The 23,523-nt window shown below is 40.0% G+C and overlaps 1 protein-coding gene, 1 long non-coding RNA gene and 4 other non-coding genes across 7 annotated transcripts in view; all 6 read left to right on the top strand.

Moving 5' to 3' along the window:
• Window positions 1-473: 473 nt before the first annotated feature.
• rab42 (RAB42, member RAS oncogene family) lies at window positions 474-14,106 on the top strand. Its single transcript, XR_010000718.1, has 6 exons — window positions 474-748; window positions 2,964-3,031; window positions 3,432-3,500; window positions 4,022-4,090; window positions 4,742-8,448; window positions 11,672-14,106. It is a non-coding gene; the product is annotated as an RAB42, member RAS oncogene family (long non-coding RNA).
• Window positions 1,805-1,948, top strand: LOC134293889 (small nucleolar RNA SNORA16B/SNORA16A family). The gene has a single exon (XR_010000863.1). It is a non-coding gene; the product is annotated as a small nucleolar RNA SNORA16B/SNORA16A family (small nucleolar RNA).
• LOC134293891 (small nucleolar RNA SNORA44) lies at window positions 3,138-3,272 on the top strand. The gene has a single exon (XR_010000865.1). It is a non-coding gene; the product is annotated as a small nucleolar RNA SNORA44 (small nucleolar RNA).
• On the top strand, window positions 3,572-3,706 carry LOC134293892 (small nucleolar RNA SNORA61). The gene has a single exon (XR_010000866.1). It is a non-coding gene; the product is annotated as a small nucleolar RNA SNORA61 (small nucleolar RNA).
• Window positions 4,444-4,517, top strand: LOC134293897 (small nucleolar RNA SNORD99). Its single transcript, XR_010000871.1, has one exon. It is a non-coding gene; the product is annotated as a small nucleolar RNA SNORD99 (small nucleolar RNA).
• Window positions 14,107-14,297: 191 nt separating the features above from the next.
• The window catches only part of phactr4 (phosphatase and actin regulator 4), a 50,000-nt gene continuing 40,774 nt past the window's right edge, over window positions 14,298-23,523 (top strand). The window contains exon 1 of one of the 2 annotated variants that reach the window (XM_062962305.1): window positions 14,298-14,449. The gene's annotated coding sequence lies outside the window, so the exon portion shown is untranslated. Of the gene's footprint in view, window positions 14,450-14,473; window positions 14,635-23,523 lie in introns of those variants that run through there. The other variant, XM_062962308.1, reaches the window with a different exon arrangement.

The following is a 23,523-nucleotide window of genomic DNA, read 5'->3' as shown; positions in this document are numbered from 1 at the left end:
TTATATATCATTATATCATTAAATTGATACAGGAGACATGGTGGAAAGATGTCTTCCCGGCCCTGCCTTCTTCATTCATTCATTCATTTAACTTGGATAAGTGAGACTACTGTAATAATAAATTAGCAGATAATGGAACAGTAAGAAAAAATAATACTAAATTATAGAGAAACCCAAAAAAGGGGGGAAGAAGCAAGAAATCCTTAATTAAAATCAATAGATGTCTATTTGTAATTTAAGCTTATATATCATTAGAAATGTACATTGTGCAGCTTGATATGCAAGAGAACAGATGTAAACAATGCAGGAAACCAATCCCGAGAGGTGTTTCATCTCTTTTGTTCACAAGAGCCAATCGGAGGAGGCGTTCTAAGAAGAGGTAGAAAGAGCGCTGAGCGGGAAACGCTGGAAGCAAGAAACGGCCAATCCCGAGAGGCGTTTCATCTCTCTTGTTAACAAGAGCCAATCGGAGGCGGCGTTTGAAGATGAGGGCTATAAAAAGCGGCGCCAGGACAGGCCTCGGCCTCTTTCCTTCAGCGCCGCGCTCCGTGAGGGAACCATCTTCGTGTTTATTGCCCTTCTGCGTGGAATCCGTCGCCATCCTGGTTCGCCTGCGTGGCCGGTGGGGTCTTAAGCAGAGATGTCGCTCACTGAGGTCGTGGGGATCCCGTTTCGGAGAGTCTTGGTGGCCGAACTCGGTTCGGAGGCAGATGGGCCTACTAGGCCTCAAACCGCGCCTAGGCCTCAGGTAGGCCTTGCCTCCCTAGAATCACCTCATCTCATGTGCTTTCCTATGGAGCAGGCCTGGGTCAACGCCGGCCTTGCCTCGAGGTGTTTTGGACTCCAACTCCCATCATTCCTGGCCTCAGGCCCCTTCCTTTTCCCCCTCAGCCGCTTAAGCGGCTGAGGGGGAAAAGGAAAGGGCCTGAGGCCAGGAATGATGGGAGTTGGAGTCCAAAACACTTCGAAGGAAGGCCGGCGTTGGCCCAGGCCTGTATTAGAGGCCTCCCCATCACAGTTAGTTTTGTATTGTGAACTGGATTCGAACTGTTTATATTTATATGCCCATCTTGGTCCTTGAGTGTCTGTATGGATGGAGAGCATTTTTGTTCATTTTTAAAATATATATATATTTTATTCTTTTTGATACATCCCAACAATTAACTATTTTTTGCCATACATAACTTATTTCAGTATACATTGTTCCAAAGACAACTATTCCTTAAATGACATTTTAAACAGTCCTTAGAAATGTATTTTTGTTCATAAACGTCATCCAATAAGGTCTGATGGCTGAGTTGGAGGAGTTTCAAGTAGACATAAATATAAAGTCTAATAGGGCACTAAACTATTTAAATATGATATAAATCAAAATAGAGCAATACAGTGTTCCCTCAGTACTTTGCAGTTTACTTTTCGCGGATTCACTGTTTCATGGTTTTTCAATAAACTGTAAAAGACTACTATAATTCATATTTTATGAATGTCCGATGTAAGTTAATTTTTAACTGAATTATAGTGTATTGTACAATTTTTATATATTTATTTATTTCCAGAATTTATACCCTGCCCTTCTCACCGGGGGGGGGGGGACTCAGGGCGGCTTACACAGTTGGCAACGTTTAATGCCAAGAACATAATAATCAATTAAAACTATAAAAATACATCATTAAAATACATTATAAAATGCGTTTTATTGTAAGTCGCCCTGAGTCCCCTGTTGGGTGAGAAGGGCGGGATATAAATATTGTAATAATAATAATAATAACTGGATTATATGGCAGTGTAGAAGGATCCTGCCTCTTCACGGCCCTCTCGAAGCTGTGTCTGTCTCGTTATGTGGCTGATGCGGTCAAAAAGGTGCCAAAAATAACCTTTTCCCTTGACGGTCGCTGTCCAGTTGGTTCTCCCATAACTGTCCAGCAACAATTTTTGGGGAAAAACACGGATGATTGTGCATGCAGCTCACATATAAAACTAGGTGGAAAAGTTGGGCTCTAGATGAAAAAATAATGTGTTATCATGGTTATAATTTTGGACTGGGGTTAGGAAGAGATGCCATTTTAGTGTATTTCAATTCTGGGGGTTTTTTTTGCCACAGTTACTATTTTAATTATTTTTTTAATATTTGTATTGTTTATTTTTAAACTTAGTCTAGTGTGGACATGTTAACTGCCCTGAGTCCACATCAGAAGAAAGGTGTGATATAAATAAAGATGATAATGCCAGTTACCTGTAAAGTGCCCAGTGGGTGTCCTGTAGTCCCCATCTACATGGTCATAAAATCCAAACTCTACTCTGAAGTGGATTATATGGCAATGTAGACTCATATAATCCGGTTCAAACCCCATTTTACACAGTCATAAAATCCAAACTACTCTGAAGTAGATTATATGGCAAGATAGACTTATATAATCCTGTTTAAAGCCGATAATGTGGAGTATTGCATATAAAAACTGCTTGCAAGCATCCTGTTCTAATAGGTTAAATCAGGAATACCATTAAGCCTTGTATTTGCTTTCGCCCTTTATAATTAATATATATATTAATAATTAATATATTGTATGTACATATAATATTGATAATATTATAATGTAATGCAAAATAATACTAATAATACAATATAATATTAATTATATATTATATATTACATGTAATATTGCTAATAATATTACAGTATAGTGGTATAGTACAATATAGTAATATATAATGCTAATTTTGTGCTATGCTAATATAATTGTATATTACAAATATTATTTGTAAGCTGCTCTGAGTCCCCTTCAGGGTAAGAAGGGTGGGATATAAATGTAGTATATAAATAAATGAAACTTACTAGATTGGGCCAGGGAGAAAACCTAAATTGGGAAAGAATGCACCTGATGCACAGGGAGATGGGCAATGGCAATGAGTTAGTGATAGCATAGCCTTTTGTCTCAGCTCTTGCTACTGTGTTCCCTTTCCAGGACTGAGGACCTAAAGGGACTTGTGCCTTTTCTCATGGAGGTTCCTTGAGTTCTGTTCAGAGCCACAGGTAAGAGAAAACTTTGCTTCAACTTCAGTGTTGGTATTTGGAATATAAACACCGTGTTGGATTTTTACCCTTTTTAGAAATTCGGCCCATGTTTTTGGCAAGTAGTCTGCATGTTAAACCAAGAGCTGTGGCTTAGTATGATAGCCACAGGATCTCCAACAGCATGCGAGAACAAGATGGGAGGGACTTTGACTTCTCAGGCTTTCCTTAGCTGCAGATGTCACTCGCCTCTCCTACAAGCAGGGTTTTCCTATTAAGACAACTCTACATTTTCTCAGTCCTGTTTCCTTTACCCTTGATGTAAACAGTTCTGCTTAATGTTCTTAAATATGCTGATTGGTTTGCATTTAGGTGCTCAATTTTTCTTTAAATATTGGTTATTATTTTTTCTTATTACTAGGTTTTGGAGTCAAGTGATGTCATTGTCTCAGTATAGGTAGTCGGGCTTACTATCAGTAAGGCATGCAAGGTAATGTATAGATTTCATTCACATGTATGTTTCTGTCCTGCAAGAGGCAAAGGAAGAAATAAAAATACAATATCCTCCCTATCCCTTTCCCATTAGATCGGAATACTGATCTCGTGGTCAAGAAGGAGGGAAAGTAAAATGGAAGCTGGCCCTCACATCTTTGCCTGGTCAAATCCCGCATTGAACTGGGCTGGCTTGAAACAGTTTTTGATTGGTCACTGCTGTGCTAATCCCATGAAATAAGACAACATGAGTGAAACTTATTCACTTTGCATTGCTTTATTACATTTTTGTATGCTTCTTTTTAAACAAGGATTGAGATGGTTTATGGCAAATACCACAAGAGTTTTGACTTCTGTTACAAAATAGTTGAGACTTGAGTTCTATAATTGCTCACTTGGCCATAAGCTCCATTGAATTCATTTAAGCTGTTCTGTGTAGACATGTTAATGGGACACATTGTGAATGTTTACTTTTATTTAAGAGATGATTCGTTGCCTGATATTGTTTGTTTCTTATAGAAATGGTTGTGCAGAGCGATGAACTTCTTGTTCCTCTGAAAAGACTCCTCAACTTGGCTGATGGCTTAGGTAATGTGTAAAAACTGCTGTTATCAGTAGTTCTATTATTTTTTAAGTGATTGATTCATGTTTTTATTTGTATTGGGCAAAACTTAGTTACAAGCAACGAAGTATTGGAAAGGTGTTTTCGGAGTACATTTCATAAAATCACCCAGCCATTTTGCCTGGGTAACCCTAGTGGTTACTAACAATAGTCCCAAATAGTTAACTTTTCCTAGATCTGACAGTAAAGCACTGAAACCTTTGCTGCTGCTCCTGGAGTAGGGATATTTTGATTGTGCTGCATGGCAGTGGGTTGGATGAGATGGCCCATGTGGTCTCTTCCGTGATGGTGGGATACGTTGCGTGAAGCAGCGTCTCTGACTGGTCTGTGATGACTCATGTTTTTAATGGTGACAGCTGGATGAATCCTGCGGATATGGGGCTGAGACCAACCAGATAATGCTGGCAATGATTATTTCAAATGGCAAAGTCATTATTCTAATTGTGACGGGGCTGAGTTTTCTGGTTGTTAATGCTGTTATACAAATGATTTTCAGTACATTTTTGCATCTGGATGTGCTGCAAATCATCCAGAAATGTATTCATAGCTCTGCTTTCCATCTCAGTTGTAAATAGCTGCATATTTATAACTTTGGAGTAACCAGTTATCTTTTCTAGGTCTTCAAAGACGTGGGGATTTATCATGGAACACACTTAACAAAGAAAAACTCATCTACTGGCAACTTTGGGAGGATCTGTAGAGCTATGAATGAAATAGCCATATTCCATACTTGTTTTATTAAAGGATTTTTAAAAAATCATGAGAAACAGTCTTCAGTCTCTTTTGTTTACTTTGCCGTGTGGTTTGACTTAAAATGTGCCTTCCCTTTGTTACTAGAGTGAATATCGTGTCCGTGAAACATAATTATCCAAATTATACTACAAAATAAAGGAGTTTGGGTCAAGCAGTAATGCCTTTTCTGCAGTTCAGTTTCAGCACTGGAAACAAATGGCTAGGCTCAAAATGTTATTTGAAATATATTATTCAATTCTATGCCTATGGTTTTTTGCATTTGGCTCCAGTTTGTATATGTTTTTGGTCTGATGGAAAACAACAACCCAAAGTATTGGCCCAAACAGAAGTGCTAGCCCTAATTAGAAAAGTCATTGTGCATTTATAAGGTTTGCATATATTTTCACTAAATATTCACAGCATTTGATTCAGAAGATATGCTCCAGTTTGGACTAGTCCTACGTTTTAAGCATCAGTAAATGTATAAATCTTTAAAGCTTATTCACCAAAGATACTTTGGTTCCATTGCTAAAAGAACTGGGAGTTGCAAAAGTCCATCTCTTTAAGACACCCAGTCTGCTAATGGAATGCCAATTTACTTCCCATTTTGCCTTAAGAAAAGAGATACATAACTTCTACAGCCATTTCCCAGCATTCTGATCTGTAGCTCCTTGGAACTCCTCTATTTGGGGCATTGTCTCTCTTTCAGAGGTAGTGTTTTTGTGGTCATGTTCAGGCATAAATTGTGTGATTTATAAATTCTAAATAGAGAGAGTGGCGTCTCTGGAAGGTATCCAAAGCTTCCACAGCCTGCAAATCACCCATACGTGTTGAGCCAGCAAATATATAAGGGCAATTTGTAACGGATACTGCTGTGGTTTTGTTTTTCAAACTTGCATTCTTCAACATGTTAAATGCTAAGTTAATAGTTTTCTTTGTGGCTTTTAACTAGTGTCCTAGCAGATGTGCAAAATCCATGAAATACGAACTTTAGCTTCAGTGTGGGTGCTTTAGAATTAAGCCCGAAAGACATACAACAACCCAATTAAATTACTACAGTAGAGTCTCACTTATCCAAACTAAAGGGGCTGGCAGAAGCTTGGATAAGCGAATATCTTGGATAATAAGGAGGCATTAAGGAAAAGCCTATTAAACATCAAATTAGGTTAGGATTTTACAAATTAAGCACCAAAACATCATGTTATACAACAAATTTGACAGAAAAAGTAGTTCAATACACAGTAATGTTATGTTGTAATTACTGTATGAATTTAGCACTAAAATATCATGATATATTGAAAACATTGACTACAAAAATGGCTTGGATAATCCAGAGGCTTGGATTAGTGAGACTACTGTATTTTTAAAAATATACAAGTGCTTATGCAAATATTTCACGGGTGGTGGGTTTAGTGATTTTTATTAGTGGTATTCTGTAAGATATACTAGTTCTGCTGCTTCATATTATATGGTCTAAGTCACATTTGGAGCAACAAAATCTCAAGGTTTGAAAGACTGCTGGGTCATAATGAAGACCTGTCTCATTCAGTTTTATTTACATATTTTTTTTCCTGTGTCAGGAGTGACTTGAGAAACTGCAAGTTGCTTCTGGTGTAAGAATTGGCTGACTGCAAGGGGACATTGCCAAGATGTTTGATGTCTTAATTATCCTTATGGGACTCTTCTCGTGTCTGTATGGGGATCTAGAGCTGTCAGAAGGAGCTCGCCCGCTCTCCCTGAATTCAAACTGCTGACCCGTTGGCCAATATGCACCTCCATACTAGCTTGAGTTCTTGCCGATGCCCAGGTTAGGTATTTTGTTATGGTAGAGGTTGGAAGTAGTTATTGTTTTGGGGAGCAAGCTTCCCTTCTGCTGCCCTGGAGACTAGGACGCAATAATAATAATAATTTTATTTTTATACCCTGCCCCATCTCCCCGAAGGGACTCGGGGCGGCTTACATGGGGCCTTGCCCAATAAAACAATCAAATATTAAAACACAGCAATAAAACAATTATCCAATAAAAACATCAATTACAGTAAAAACAATCGTTAAAATCGACATAAAACACACAATATTAACACAGGAGACTAATTCATTGAACCCAGGCAAAGTGCAGAATGGGCCGAAATGGGGAAGGTAATTTCACAGTAGAAATGGACAAAATGCAATATAACATTGGCAACACCTTGAGAATGGGGCTATTATAATCATGGGATTTTTAGGTAAATGCAACATTTCTATTAATTAAACTATCCTTTTCACTAGCAATCGGGTCCTGGCTGAGCCTGATAATGCCATGTGTCCTTAAGGTTAAATCTATGCCCGAAAAAGGTTAGCGCAACTATGTTTTCTGTGCATATCCTGGAACTCCCTAAAGTTGAATCGTTAGCTGTTTTCAAGGATTGGCAAATTGCAGGCGCATGACTTAAGGGGCAGAGGAGCTGATTAGATAAATAAAGAGTAAATAAGGGGACATGAGGCAAGCAGAACTCAGTCCCGATGTGATTGTATTATCTGTTTTTAGAGGTTGAAGGGGGGTTGTTTGGGGATTTTATGAATGTTTAAACCAGGCTTGGGTCTTGCACCTTTTACCTTTGTCAACTCGATATAGACACAGGGTCTATTCCCATCCCAATTTGCACTTCCAGAATTTGTAGCACTTTATCAGTCACCTTGTGTTTACAATATTTATATGGTGCACCTTACCCAGTCTACTTTTACAATCTCTCAGTTTTAATCCATGTTTTTATTAGTTCTTGTTTTTTATTGGCTAATGTTTTATTTTATTTTATTTTATTTTTTATTGTGCAAGTTGTTGTCTATTGCTGTGTTTTATACTGCTACTGTTTTTATTCGGGCTTGGCCCCATGTAAGCCGCCCTGATTCCCCTCCGGGGAGATAGAGGCGGGGTATAAAAATAAAGTTATTATTATTATTATTATTGGGTCTATTTCCAAGTGTTTTGGACTCCAACTCCCACCATTCCTGGCCTCAGGCCCTTTCCTTTTGCCCCTCCGCCGCTTAAGCGGCGGAGGGGCAAAAGGAAAGGGCCTGAGGCCAGGAATGGTGGGAGTTGGAGTCCAAAACACTTGGAGAGAAACTCAAGCCTGATTTAAAGTCTAGTTTGATCCAATCACTCTTGCAGCACAATGATGATGCATGTGTCCTCGTTCCCTTCCCCCTTGTCTCTTGCAAAAGAAAATAAATCCTATCAGATTTCTCTCGAGGAGATAAAGGGTAGGTGGGAATGCTTTTGGGTGGGGCGGCGAAGCCTTCTTCCCAACCAAGCACATTCTCAGTCCTCCCGCCGACCTGCTTGGACCATGGATGTTGCCACTCCGGAGACTGAGCTGGAACCCGCTTCTCCCGTCCACCTCAACGGCAACTGGCACTACCAGTTCCGGATCCTCTTGCTGGGCGACTCCACGGTGGGCAAGACGTCCCTGCTGAGGCGCTACACCGAGCGGTGCTTCGTCCCGGCCCCCTGCCCCACGGTGGGAGTGGAGTTCTACAGCCGGATGATGGAGCTCCCGCCGGGGGTCAAGGTGAAGCTGCAGCTCTGGGACACGGCGGGGCAAGAGAGGTTCAGGTGAGGAGCAGCCACAAGTGGGGTCCTGGGTTTCCTTTCGTCCAAACCCCTTTGAGGGATGGGAGACAGATCTTGGGGTCATCGTATTATTACAAGTCCGTTATAAGTAACTAGCTGTACCCGGCCACGCGTTGCTGTGGCGTTGTCTGGTGGTGTTGGTGAGAAATTGTTGAGGTAGTGGTGGTATTGAATGTCTGTTGTATGGTTGTCTTTATGTTTAGTATGCACACTAAAGTGCATTATATGGCAGTGTGGAGTCAAGATAATCCTATTCAAAGCAGATAATATAATGGGATTCTAAATGGGTTATATAGCTGTGTGGAAGAGCCTTGAGTCTACACTGCCATATAATCCAGTTAAAATCTGATAATCTGTGGAAGAGGCCTAAGTGAGGCCTAACTGTGCCTGTCCCCTGGGCTGAGGAGGTTGCTAGGAGACCAAGTGGGCGGAGCTTAGCCTTCAAACTGGCAGCAATTGGATAAAAACTATTATTCCTCTCCCTGTAATTAGGACTTTATTTTTCTTTTCTTTTTTGTTGTATCAACCTAGAGCTGTGAATGATGGGTTGTGGTGTCAAATTTCAAGGTTGGGGGGCCTGTAGTTTTGTTGTTTTGTCCGCTGCCCTGATGCCATCACTCTTTTATATATATAGACTAGCACTTTTATGGCCCAGTTGTTTTTAGGAGCCAAATCCTTTTTCAGGATTTTATCAAGCATGTTTGTTTTATATACAGTAGAGTCTCACTTATCCAACATAAACGGGCCAGCAGAATGTTGGATAAGCAAATATGTTGGATAATAAGGAGGCATTAAGGAGAAGCCTATTAAACATCAAATTAGGTTATGATTTTACAAATGAAGCACCAAAACATCATGTTATACAACAAATTTGACAGAAAAAGTAGTTCAATAAGCAGTAATGCTATGCAGTAATTACTGTATTTATGAATTTAGCACCAAAATATCATGATGTATTGAAAACATTGACTACAAAAATGCGTTGGATAATCCAGAACGTTGGATAAGTGAGACTCTACTGTAACAAGAAATTCTTCATAGGATTCACAGTTTGTCTGGTTATGTTGCTTTATGATGACAACTACTGTACAGTATATATGGTTCATTTTTTTGTTCAACAATAAATGTGAATTCTTCTTCATGGAAAAATAAGACATCCCCTGAAAATAAGACCTAGAGCATCTTTGGGAGCAAAAATTAATATAAGACACTGTCTTATTTTCAGGGAAACACGGTAGGTTTATTTTCGTCCAAACCCCTTTGAGGGATGGGAGATGCTTTTGAGGGATGGGAGATCTTGGGATCATCATATTATTACAAGTCCGTTATAAGTAAAGGTAAAGTCGTTAAGTCCATTCGTGATGGACTCTGGGGGTTGGTGCTCATCTCCATTTCTAAGCTGAAGAGCCGGCATTGTCCATAGACATCTCCAGGTCATGTGGCCGGCATGATTGAATGGAGTGCCGTTACCTTCCCGCTGTTACCTACTCACATTGGCATGTTTTCAAACTGCTAGGTTGGCAGGAGCTGGGGCTAACAGCAGGCGCAGGCAAGAGGCTACTATAGCTAGAAATGTAATCCAATAATATCTATATATATAAAGGAGTAATGGTGTCCGTTCCTCCCACTAAACAACAAAAGTACAAGCCCCAGAACCTAGAAATTTGGCAACACAACCCACCATCCTTGCCCCTAGGTTCCAACAACAAAAAGAAAAGAAAAAGGCCTAATTAGAGGGAGATAAATAATTATTTTTATCCAATTGCTGCCAGTTAGAAGGCTAAGTCTCCTAGCAACCCATTCAGCCCAGTGTTAATAAAAGAATAAAAAATAAAATAATTACTGTACAAATAATACAATAAAAATAATAAAAAACACTAAAATAATTAAAAACACTAAAAAATTAATACAATAAAATACTACAATAACTAAATAACTAAAAATAATACAACAAAATAATAAAATATAATAAAAAAGATAAGTTACAATAAAATTAATTAAAAATACAAATAACGTCAAATAAAAATTCCACAACAATTTTTAACCAATACCACCACCACTTTGCCACAGCAACACGTGGCCGGGCACAGCTAGTGAACTATAAAACAGTAATTAAACCAAAATATAATCCATGTGTTACCAACACACATACATTCATAGAAAGTAAAACTCTATATTCAGAGTTTGTTGAATCCAATGCCCACCAGAGATCATGTTCCACATGGAGGACTGTATAAGTCACTAATTGTGAGTCCAAATTTAAACGTCCAAGTAAGTGAATCCTTTTATGAAATCCAATGTTTTAAACAAGTCCAAAGTTAGTCACCATCCACAACCGGTTTCGACTGTGTAGTCTTCCTCAGGTGGTGGTTATGCAGGTATAGAGAACCTAAAGTAGTCAATTCCATTCTTCGAGTATTTAATTTCAATGTGTCATTATCAATGACTGAGAGGACCTACAGGAATACATACGAGTGGCTAGAAACAGTTGTACTTGTTGTGTCTATTTGATGTATGTTCTGTTCTGTAATAGACACTCCCTTCCTCAGTTTTGACTGTCGCCCAGACTGTTGTCCTATATTGGACCTTCTAACGTCTTGGATGATTGTTTAATATTTTAATTATGTCTATTTTAAATCATGACTTGTTTAATTTGTTTTTAAATGCATTCTTTGATGTCTCATCTGTTGATTTTATGATTTTATATGATTGTATTGGGCTTGTCCCCGTGTGAGCCGCTCCGAGTCCCTGTTGAGGAGATGGAGGCAGCATACAAAAATAAAATACAGTAGAGTCTCACTTATCCAAGCTAAATGGGCAGGCAGAAGCTTGGATAAGCGAATATCTTGGATAATAAGGAGGGATTAAGGAAAAGCCTATTAAACATCAAATTAGGTTATGATTTTACAAATGAAGCACCAAAACTTCATGTTATACACCAAATTTGACAGAAAAGGTAGTTCGATACGCAGTAATGTTATGTTGTAATTACTGTATTTACGAATTTAGCACCAAAATATCACGATATATTGAAAACATTGACTACAAAAATGGCTTGGATTATCCAGAAGCTTGGATTAGCGAGGCTTGGATAAGTGAGACTCTACTGTAATAATAATAATAATAATTGGATATGTTGGATAAGCGGGACTCTACTAATATTCTTTTGAGGACTGAACCTGTTGTTGTTGTTCCTTCTTCCCAGGTGCATCACCAGGTCCTTTTACCGGAACGCGGTGGGCGTGCTTTTCATCTTCGACATGACCAACCGCCGGTCCTTCGAGAGCATTTTTGATTGGTACAACGAAGTGACCAACATGATGGACAAGGTCATCATCCTCCTGGTGGGCCACAAGTGCGACCTCCAGTCCATGAACCGGGTGACCGTGGAGGAAGCCCAGGGGCTGGCCACCTCCCTGGGGACGCGCTTCATCGAGACCTCCGCCAAGGAGAACGTCAACGTGGACCTGGCCTTCGAGACCATCGCCCACACCATCTACGAGGCCCTGAGGAGCAAGGAGATCGACCTGCAGGACGGCTGGGACGGCGTGAAGGTCATCCACAAGCGGAGGGCCAGCAGCCTGCAGAGGAAGAAGAAGCCGCCGCCGCCATCGCAAGGGAAATGCCAGTGCTGATCCAGCCAGAAATACCGAACACTCACGCATGGACAAGACTCTTCTCTAGACAGAAGACACTGAGGCCTTATCCAGCTTCGGCCTTCCCTCCAGGTTTTTCGGACTCCAACTCCCACAATTCCCAACAACCTGGAGGCTGGAGAGAAACCTCAAATCTCTCCCTCAGTTTGAGTCCACTTCAGGGGAGATCAACCGGGTATAAAAGAATATAATCTATCTATCTATACACATAATAAAAGTGAAAAAATGTGTATGTGGTGGATGGTTCCACTTCCATAGACAGCCTCGCACCTCCACAAACAGGGGACACCCGTGGCCCCCCCTCCACTGACATGTATTGTGAGTGGGGTATACATTAAATAAATATAATAATAACAATATTGCGAGTGGGATATACGTGAAATAAATATAATAAGAACAATGTATTGTGAGTGGGGTATACATGAGATAAATAGAAGAAGAAGAAGAAGGTATTGTGAGTGAGGTATACATTAAATAAATATTATAATAATAACAATGTATTGAGAGTGGGGTATACATGAGATAAATAGAAGAAGAAGAACAATGTACTGTGAGTGAGGTATACATTAAATAAATATTATAATAATAATGTATTGCGAGTGGGGTATACATGAGATAAATAGAAGAAGAAGAAGAAGAACAATATTGTGAGTGAGGTATACATTAAATAAATATTATAATAACAATGTATTGTGAGTGGCATATACATGAAATAAATATAATAATAACAACAATACATTGTGAGTGGGGTTGAGATAAAAATACAGTAGAGTCTCACTTATCCAACACTCGCTTATCCAACGTTCTGGATTATCCAACGCATTTTTGTAGTCAATGTTTTCAATATATCGTGATATTTTGGTGCAAAATTCGTAAATACAGTAATTACTACATAGCATTACTGCGTATTGAACTACTTTTTCTGCCAAATTTGTTGTCTAACATGATGTTTTGGTGCTTCATTTGTAAAATCATAACCTAATTTGATGTTTAATAGGCTTTTCCTTAATGCCTCCTTATTATCCAAGATATTCGCTTATCCAACGTTCTGCCGGCCCGTTTATGTTGGATAAGTGAGACTACTGTAATAACAACAACAATATATTGTGAGTGGGGTAGAGATAAAAATAAATATACAGTAGAGTCTCACTTATCCAATGTAAACGGGCTGGCAGAGTGTTGGATAAGCGAATATGTTGGATAATAAGGAGGCATTAAGGAAAAGCTTATTAAACATCAAATTAGGTTAGGATTTTACAAATTAAGCACCAAAACACCATGTTATACAACAAATTTGACAGAAACAGTAGTTCAATACACAGTAATGCTATGTAGTAGTTTCTGTATTTACGAATTTAGCACCAAAATATCACGATGTATTGAAAACATTGACTACAAAAATGGCTTGGATAATCCAGAACCTTGGATAAGCGAGAGTTGGATAAGTGAGACTCTACTGTAATAATAACAACAATATATTGTGAGTGGGATAGAGATAATAATAATAACAACAACAACAACAACATATTGTGAGTAGGGTATAAATTAAATAAATGTAATAATAACATTGTGAGTGGGGTATACGTGAAATAAATTTAATAATAATACTAGCTGTGCCCAGCCACGCGTTGCTGTGGCTAAGTATGGTGGTATGGGAAATAAAGTATTGAGGAATTGGTGGTAGTTAAGGTAAAGGGTCCCCTGGGCTGAGTGGATTGCTAGGAGACCAAGTGAGTGGAGCTTAGCCTTCTAACTGGCAGTAATTGGATAAAAACAATTATTCCTCTACCTCTAATTAGGACTTTATTTTTCTTTTCTTTTTGTTGTATCAACCTAGAGGCATGGATGAGGGGTTGTGATGTCAATTTTCGAGGTTGTGGGGTGATTACTTTTGTTGTTTTGTCCGCTGCCGTGATGCCATCACTCTTTTATATATATAGAAGATTGTGAGTGGGGTATAAATTAAATAAATATAATAATAACATATTGTGAGTGGGGTATAAATTAAATAAATATAATAATAACAACATATTGTGAGTGGGGTATACGTGAAATAAATACAATACCAAGGCTGGGCCCTGGAGGCGGAAGAGGAAGCCTGGCTGCCTGCCTGCGGGGCCTGGCCTGGGCGGGGCGCCTTCCCCGCGGACTACAAGTCCCGTCCTGCCCCGGGGCCGGGGCGGGGCGTGGCTTCCGGCGGGCGGGCGGGCCTTCTCAGCCCTGAAGGGACGGACGGCGAGGCGCGGGAGGAGGACGGCGGTGGCGGCGGCGTCGCCTGAGGAGACGTCTCGGGACGGAGCGAGGCCTCCCGACAGGCGGGCGGGCAGGTGAGAGGAATCCGAAGGAGAGCCCTCCTCGAGTGGGCGAGACCCTCCAGGCAGGCCGGGAAGAACCTTCGGGAGGGGCTGGAACTTTTCCCCCTCCTCAGGTGACTTCTTCCCGGGTCTCTCAGGAGAGAGGTCTCGGCAAGGCCCGGAACTGACCGCCCTGGGGCCAGGGTTCTCCGCCGCAGGTAACAGGCCCCGAGTCTTTCCACCTTTGGCAGAAGTTTCTTTCTCTTTTCTTCTGATTCCCTTTCTCGCTGTGAATTAGCAGGAAGTTTTCAGCTCAGCACAAGTTGGGTCGCGGTGAGTCTTTCGGGCTGTATTATGGCCATCCTCTGCCAGCAGCATTCTCTCCTGACGTTTCTCCCACACCTGTGGCAGGCATCCTCAGAGGTTGTGGAGTACATATATAAACCTCCCTTGCCTAGGTTGCTGTGAGTCTTTCGGGCTGTATTATGGCCATCCTCTGCCAGCAGCATTCTCTCCTGACGTTTCTCCCACACCTGTGGCAGGCATCCTCAGAGGTTGTGGAGTACATATATAAACCTCCCTTGCCTAGGTTGCTGTGAGTCTTTCGGGCTGTATTATGGCCATCCTCTGCCAGCAGCATTCTCTCCTGACGTTTCTCCCACACCTGTGGCAGGCGTCCTCAGAGGTTGTGAAGAACATATATAAACCTCCCTTGCCTAGGTTGCTGTGAGTCTTTCGGGCTGTATTATGGCCATCCTCTGCCAGCAGCATTCTCTCCTGACGTTTCTCCCACACCTGTGGCAGGCGTCCTCAGAGGTTGTGAAGAACATATATAAACCTCCCTTGCCTAGGTTGCTGTGAGTCTTTCGGGCTGTATTATGGCCATCCTCTGCCAGCAGCATTCTCTCCTGACGTTTCTCCCACACCTGTGGCAGGCATCCTGAGAGGTTGTGAAGTACATATATAAACCTCCCTTGCCTAGGTTGCTGTGAGTCTTTCGGGCTGTATTATGGCCATCCTCTGCCAGCAGCATTCTCTCCTGACGTTTCTCCCACACCTGTGGCAGGCATCCTGAGAGGTTGTGAAGAACATATATAAACCTCCCTTGCCTAGGTTGCTGTGAGTCTTTCGGGCTGCATTATGGCCATCCTCTGCCAGCAGCATCCTCTCCTGACGTTTCTCCCACACCTGTGGCAGACGTTGTGAAGTACATATATAAACCTCCCTTGCCTAGGTTGCTGTGAGTCTTTCAGGTTGTATTATGGCCATCATCTGCCAGCAGCATTCTCTCCTGACGTTTCTCCCACACCTGTGGCAGGTATCCTCAGAGGTTGTGAAGTATATATATAAACCTCCCTTGCCTAGGTTGCTGTGAGTCTTTCGGGCTGTATTATGGCCATCATATGTTAGCAGCATTCTCTTCTGACGTTTCTCCCACACCTGTGGCAGGCATCCTCAGAGGTTGTGAAGTACATACAGTAGAGTCTCCAACGTTCTGGATTATCCAACGCATTTTTGTAGTCAGTGTTTTCAATACTTTGTGATATTTTTTGTGCTAAATTCATAAATACAGTAATTACTACATAGCATTACTGCGTATTGAACTACTTTTTCTGTCAAATTTGTTGTATAACATGATGTTTTGGTGCTTCATTTGTAAAATCATAGCCGAATTTGATGTTTAATAGGCTTTTCCTTAATCCCTCCTTACTATCCAAGATATTTGCTCATCCAAGGTTCTGCCGGCCTGTTTATGTTGGATAAGTGAGATTCTACTGTATATAAACCTCCCTTGCCTAGGCTGCTGTGAGTCTTTTGGGCTGTCTGGCCATCATCTGCCAGCAGCATTCTCTCCTGATGGTTCTCCCACACCTGTGGCAGGCATCCTCAGAGGTCGTGAGGTATTTCAGATTCTTAATTTAATTTTGAAACAACATGTGAGCCCTCGGGGGGAGCACCGAGAAAGCCTCAGAGCCTGCACCGGTTCATAGAGAGATATAATAATAATAATAATAATAATAATAATAATAATAATAATAATTATGCTGCATTTTCCCATCACACAAATTGTGTCTGTGCTAACACAAAAGCAGGCTAACCTTACTTCTTTCATATTTTCTAGTCTTGTTGATTTTATTTTTAAATGAGATTACTCTTCCTGATTGCCCTATATATTATCCTCAGCCTTACGTTGAGCCTGTATAATTTTTGCCTCTATATATATATTGCACTATGCTCAGACTCATTGTTCTGATATGCTGTTTTATCCTGTGTTATATGGTTTAATTGTTTATATTGGTTTTATTGTATGACTGTTTATTATATTGTTCCCCATGTGAGCCGCCCCGAGTCCCCTTGGGGGAGATGGAAGCAGGATATAAAAATAAAGTATTATTATTATTATTATTATTATTATTATTGCTTCAAGCTTTGGGCAGGCAGCACAAATATTTTTTTAAATGGGTATACTGTTGTTGAACTATCAAACTATTGAACACTTGGTTTTTTTGCAGGTCTGGTATGAAATGACAGCTAAACAATTGTCTGTGCCGCCATGCATCTTGAGAAAAAAAATAACTTTGTAAAGAGGCTTTCTTTAGTGCTTTTTGGAAGATGCCCTAAGCTCTCATTTTTGGCTGTGTTTGCTCTTTTGTCCGTTTCCTGGTAATCCAGAGGTTAACAAACGTTCCTTTGGAGGACTGCCTTCTCCATTACCTTGCCAGAGTGAGTCAACAGATCCTAGTGCACAACTCGAAAACTGCAGCTTTTATGTATGTAGCATGGAGGATCTTGCACCCTAAGGGCATGGAGATCTAAGATTAGGCCACAAGAGATTCTTTAGGGAAAGTGTCCTCATTCTCAGAGTAATGAGTAGAACAAAGAGTACTCTACATTGCTTTTTTAAAGGTATCCATTATTTAAGGTAGTATAGTGTCGATTTGTTGAAGTATCTTTTTTGTAATGCAATTGATTTTGGTGCAGCATCTTTGTTGTAAACGAATCTATTATTTCTCTTTCTCCTTCCCTCCCTTTATCTTTGATTGTTTTAAATATTCTCTGCTGAACACTTGTTTCTTCTAATGGAATTACTTATCTCTTAGGAGTACCTAGGATTGTGCACCAGTTGCAAAAAAGACATGTCTCTCTTTATGCAGAGAAATGACCAGATTGAGCTGTTACCTTGTTTCCCTGAAAATAAGACATCCCCAGAAAATAAGACCTAGTAGAAATTTTTGCTTAATTGCTAAATATAAGGCCTCCCCTGAAACTAAGACCTAGCAAAGTTTTTGTTTGGAAGCATGCCCGCCAAACAGAACACCAGAGCATGCAGGATTTGTAAATGTACATACCATAGATTGCTGTACATGAAAATAATGGTAGTAACAAGAAATTCTTGATAGGATTCACAGTTTGTCTGGTTATGCTGGTTTGTGATGATATCTACTGTACGGTATATAATAAATGTTCTTTTTTTGTTAAACAATAAAAGTGAATTCTTCTTCATGGAAAAATAAGACATCCCCTGAAAATAAGACCTAGCACATCTTTGGGAGCAAAAATTAATATAAGACACTGTCTTATTTTCGGGGAAACACGGTAGGAGGAAGGGAAACAAGCATTGAGAGTCCCTCTCCATGAGGGTACAGGCACAACTCTTCCCCCTTCCTTACTCTAATTTATTTATTTATTTACAGCATTTAAATAATTTGATATCAGTATATTGTCCAAATATTGGAAGTAAATATGCTCTTTATGTTTCAAGTGTTATCTATTGCAGTGTTGTGGAAGAGGGTCTTAAAATGAAGAGAATGCTTGTGAAATAGGTCAAATGGATTATGCAGTTGCATTCTTATAGCCTCAACAGAAAGCTGAAATTCAATGTTATTTTACAAATATGTTTTTTTTAAAGAGAGAGAGTTTTTATCAAAACCTTACAAGAACAGCACATTAGGAACGTACATGGCTGTAGGGTTGTTGATCTAGCCTAAATATGTTGTGATTACATTTTTGTTTCCTTGCACGGATTAGTTGTCCTTGATTACACAGATTTTCTACTTCATGCAAATGCTAGATAAATTAATCTGTACTTTAATTTGATAATCTTTGGAGGCAGATCACTCCTGCTCAACTGAATAGATTTCTGCTTGGTTGTGTGAGATTGCTGAAGGCTCCCATGCTGATCTGGGCTCACTGCAACTGATGATATCGAGGTGTTAGTCCGTCATTATTAATTTCAGAGAAAATGCTAGAGGGTAGCTGTGTTGCCTCTGTATTTTTAAAGATAAACAAGTTTACAGTGCTGCCATCAGGGCATGAATTGAGGGCAAAGATCCAGGGCCCTATTTGGCAGAGTGAGCAAGAGGAGTCCCAAACGCAGCAGCAGGTGTGGCATACTGGATCTTGAAGTCAGAAAGCACGTGTGTCCCCAAAAACAAAACGGACAATACGTGAAAATGAAAGATGATCCCATTCATGTTCAGTATGGTATAGTCCAGTGATGGCCAACCTATGACACGCGTGTCAGCACTGACACGCCTAGCCATTTTTCCTGACACGCTGCCGCCTGCAGATTGATTGGATGACTATATCTTTTGTGGCCAAATTTGGTGTGATTTGGTCCAGTGGTTTTGTTGTTTACTCCATGGGAATTGTGCACTATATATATATATATATATATATATACACACATTTTTGTTATTTAAACTATACATATTGCGAAATTATGTTTTTTCTCTCTCTCGAAGTGACACACCACCCAAGTCATGCTAGGTTTTTTGGTGAATTTTGACACACCAAGTGCAAAAGGTTGCCCATCATTGGTATAGTCAATTCTCTCTCACTTCATAAAAACGTAGGTTGGCCTTTGTTGCGTATATTTTAAAATACACTGGAGGTAGATAGTTCTGGGACACTAAGCGCTTACCTTTCTTTTAAAAAGTCTTGTTCCTGTGTTTATTTTTAGCTGCTAATTAGTAGCACTCAGTGATTCAGGAGTTTTTTGTACTAAGGATAGATTCTGGGCATTGCTTTACGGATGATATAGAAGCAATGGTGTCACAGATAACTGAAATAGGGTTCTGGGGGGGGGGGGAGTTGAACTCAAATCAAGTGGCGTGGTACTTTAAAATGTGCAGAACCATTTGTTTTTTCAACGACTGTGGACTTTACTTTGATTTCAGCTTGGCTAGGACACCTGGCAACAACATTGCTAAATCATTATTGACACAACAATGTTTGCCTTAATGTTTTTGCTGTACAACTGACTGTATAATATTAACTGTGAGGAGAGCCCTTCCAAAATGATGCTTGGGGGAAAAAAAGAGATGGTTCTGCTGGTAAATTAGAACATAGGAAGCAGTCTTATACACAAAGCACTCTGTAAGACCTATAGACCACATGGTTGGGTTCCAGTGCCACCTGCTCCACTCCATATGGACAATGTTTGGGGATGGTGGGAATTTTAGTTCAGTAACATCTGGAGCTCCCCAGTTTTTCCACCTCCATGAAGCCAGATATTGTCAATCCTGTCTGATGCCCCCCTCTCCCCAGCCAAGATTTTGGGGAAATATTCTTGACATATTCTACCTGAAAACCTTTAACTGGAGATGCTTTACTTTGAATCAACAATTTTATACATGTGCTGCTGAGTTATAATCGCCCTGTCCTCCCAACTTTATTGTTTGATTTGCTTATAGTGGATTAGAGAAAGTCACATCTTTTACAAGACAGAGGCACTGCATAAAAAGGGGACAGCATTACTTGGTTTGTTGTGCTTCGTTTGTTGCCCACAAGCCACATGTTGCTTCCCTCCCTGGCCTATATAGATAGGATCAGATATAAGAGTGTTGTGTATCTCATAGTGTTGTTTTGATGCACAGCCGAGGACAGAACAGCTATGTTGGTGGAGCTTTGCACAATTCTAGAGCCCTTCTGGGGCTCCCTGCTGTCTTATTTGAGAAAGCCATTTCTCCATCCATTGTCAAAGGGGCCCCACTCATATCTCAAAACTTTTTATAAAGCTTAATGAGGCTCTAAGACTTGTGTGTGCCATGCCTGGTGGTTGCACTTGCATTCTTAAACAGCCACTAAGACCTCAATGCCATGGCAGAGCCCACTTTTAATAATAATAATAATAATAATAATTTATTTATACCCCACCACCATCTCCCAGTGGTGACTCGGGGCGGCTTACATGGGGCAGAGGCCCAAACAACATAGAACAAAACATAGGCAACATAATGCAAATCACACTATAAAAAGATAAAACAGTAATACAATATATCAATTAAAACAAAAATACAGGATAAAAAATTGCATTTAAAACACAAATGGTAAAATCGTAATTAAAATCGGGATAGATTATTAAAAACCCTCTGGGGCTGATTAATTAATGAATTTGCACTAATACTTGCCTTGGGCCTCCTATGCTTAGATTTGGAAGCACTACTGTATACTTTTTCATAGTCCTCAAACATACTGCATTATTGGGATGTTGTAGGAAAAGCTGTATTGGGGCTTGCCAGATGCCACTGCCCAGACAATTAACTCAGATGTGGAGTTATCCCTGCCTTGCAGCAATGCAAATGTTGGCAAAGCCATTCACCTGTGCAGATACCTGCACAGGGTCCCTGATTTTGCAAGTGGGAGGCCGTGTCATTCCAGTCTCATTGCTGCTGACATGTGATGCTGAGAAGGCAAGAAAGGTCTGGAAGAAGCACATTTTGCAAGTGGCGGTGTTCTTTTGTATTTGTGCCAGTGGAATGCGGGTTTCGAAATGTAGTTTGTAGTTGCTTAATTAAGACTGGGCTTGCATTATTTTGAACTAATTGAACACATCTTCCTGGAAATTGGGGAGCAACTGAGGGCAATCAGTAATGGTGAAGGTCTAAGTAAAGCTTGGATTTCTAGTTGATTTGCTAACATCAGAAGCTGTTAGGTATACATAGGATTTGTTCAGACAAGAATCAAGCCACAGACCTTTGAGGAATCGTGGTATATTATCTTTGCTACAGATGAATGCTCATTTGAGAGTAGCTTGAGGTGAAGGTAAAATAGGCTGGTTCCTAATGAAGAGAAAAATCAGGTCAGGAGGAAACACCTTCCTTTTCCTCTCCAGTGCCCAAAATATTGTGCATATAATTATCTTCAGGCTATGTGTATAAGGTGTATGTGAAACACAAAATTTGTATTTAGACTCAGGTCGCACCTCTAACATATTTCATTAGGTATATGCAGAACACTTATGGAACACATTTCCCATAAGCTATATTCACCTGTACTGTCGTCTGTCTTGAATTGTCTTTCTCACTGACCATGAAGTCCTGGTTAAAAGATGTACAAATTCAACAAATGAGCCAGCATGGTGTATTGGTTTGAGTGTTGGATTGTGACTCTGGAGACCAGCATTCAAGTCCCTCATGGCCATGGAAATCCAAAGTGGCCTCCTCCTCAATGTGAAAGATTTGCTAGGAGATTCAGTGAGAGGAAAGCAAAATACAGTAGAGTCTCACTTATCCAAGCCTCGCGTATCCAAGCCATTTTTGTAGTTACTGTTTTCAATACATCGTGATATTTTGGTGCTAAATTCGTAAATACAGTAATTACAACATAACATTACTGCGTATTGAACTACTTTTTCTGTCCAATTTGTTGTTTAACATGAAGTTTTGGTGCTTAATTTGTAAAATCATAACCTAATTTGATGTTTAATAGGCTTTTCCTTAATCCCTCCTTATTGTCCAAGATATTCGCTTATCCAAGCTTCTGTCGGCCCGTTTAGCTTGGATAAGTGAGACTCTACTGTAGTTTGAAAATAACAAGTAGGCACAAATATCTCCACAGGATTGTAGATGAGAGTTCAAGGACAATCTTTAAACACCCACTATCAGAATTAAAAGCAAAATTGGGCCTATGTTATCTTTGAACAACAGCCAATTATGGACTCCACCCACAAAGTAAAGTTTCTGCTACTATATAAATAATGTACTTCTTTGTATTACACCAATGGCTCAGCGCCTGCAAAAGAGGTGTGCCTTGCAAAGGGTAGCAGCCGTTACAAAGTATTATTATTACTGTGTTTATTTATGCCCTGCTTTTTCTCCCCAAAAAACAAATCTGAAAGCATCTTATTTTAAAAGCATTTCAATACAATTTAAAATCCAAACATATACAAACATTAAAATAGAATCAAACATCAATGTTATGAATTAAAAAATAGCCGTTAATCAGTTTTAAAGGTTTAAACTGATTAAAAATCTTAAATCTCTATAATTTATATTATGTTCCATTTGGCGTTTCTGGGTAACAAGTGAATGCTGTGGCTGGAGCTTACCGCTATCTCGATTTCAGCAAGGCCATTGACAAAGTCCCCCATGACGTTCTCACAAAGAAGCCAATAAAATGTGGGCTGGGCCACTGCTTCTTAAAATGTGGGTCCAGACCCTTAATGGGGTTCTTTTAGCTCAATGTTGGGGTTTTGAAAAATTTGGTGACAGTGAAAGGTTTCTGAACGCCGGCCAATTACACAAATGCTTTAGCAACAACATGCAGAGTTTACAGTGGACTCTGCAGAAAATACTTCAGCTATGCTCCACAAAAAGGGAAATCAACCTGTTAGCAATCCTAACCAATGCTGATTTATTTATTATAAGTATATGTTTTATTTTTATACTGATTGAAGGATTGGAGGATATTGGACGAACGGATTTTAAGCATGTTTTATGTTTTATATTTTATACTGGATTTAATTGGGTGTAATACATTTTTATATGTTGGTGTTTTTAATGATGTGTCGGCATCGAATTGTTGCCAATTGTACGCCGCCTTGAGTCCCTTCGGGTGAGAAGGGCGGGATAGAAATACTGGAAATAAATAAATAAATAAATTGTGTACAAAGAGCAGAATTCATAAATTTCACCCTGCAGGGCCAATTCAGAACCCTGGGTCACATCTGCCTCATCAGTAGCAACCCTTAAACCACATCTGATACTTCCGTTTGATGGTTTCACTACAGCACAGATTCCAGCTCTCGTTCTGCCTCTATACCATCGCTCAGTTTCACTTCCCTTTCAGAATGTTTACCTAGCTTTGCTTATATCAAGAGGTTT

Source organism: Anolis carolinensis, unplaced genomic scaffold (genome assembly GCF_035594765.1).
Source record: "Anolis carolinensis isolate JA03-04 unplaced genomic scaffold, rAnoCar3.1.pri scaffold_10, whole genome shotgun sequence".
NCBI lineage: Eukaryota > Metazoa > Chordata > Lepidosauria > Squamata > Dactyloidae > Anolis > Anolis carolinensis.
This window is presented reverse-complemented; position numbering and strand designations above follow the sequence as displayed.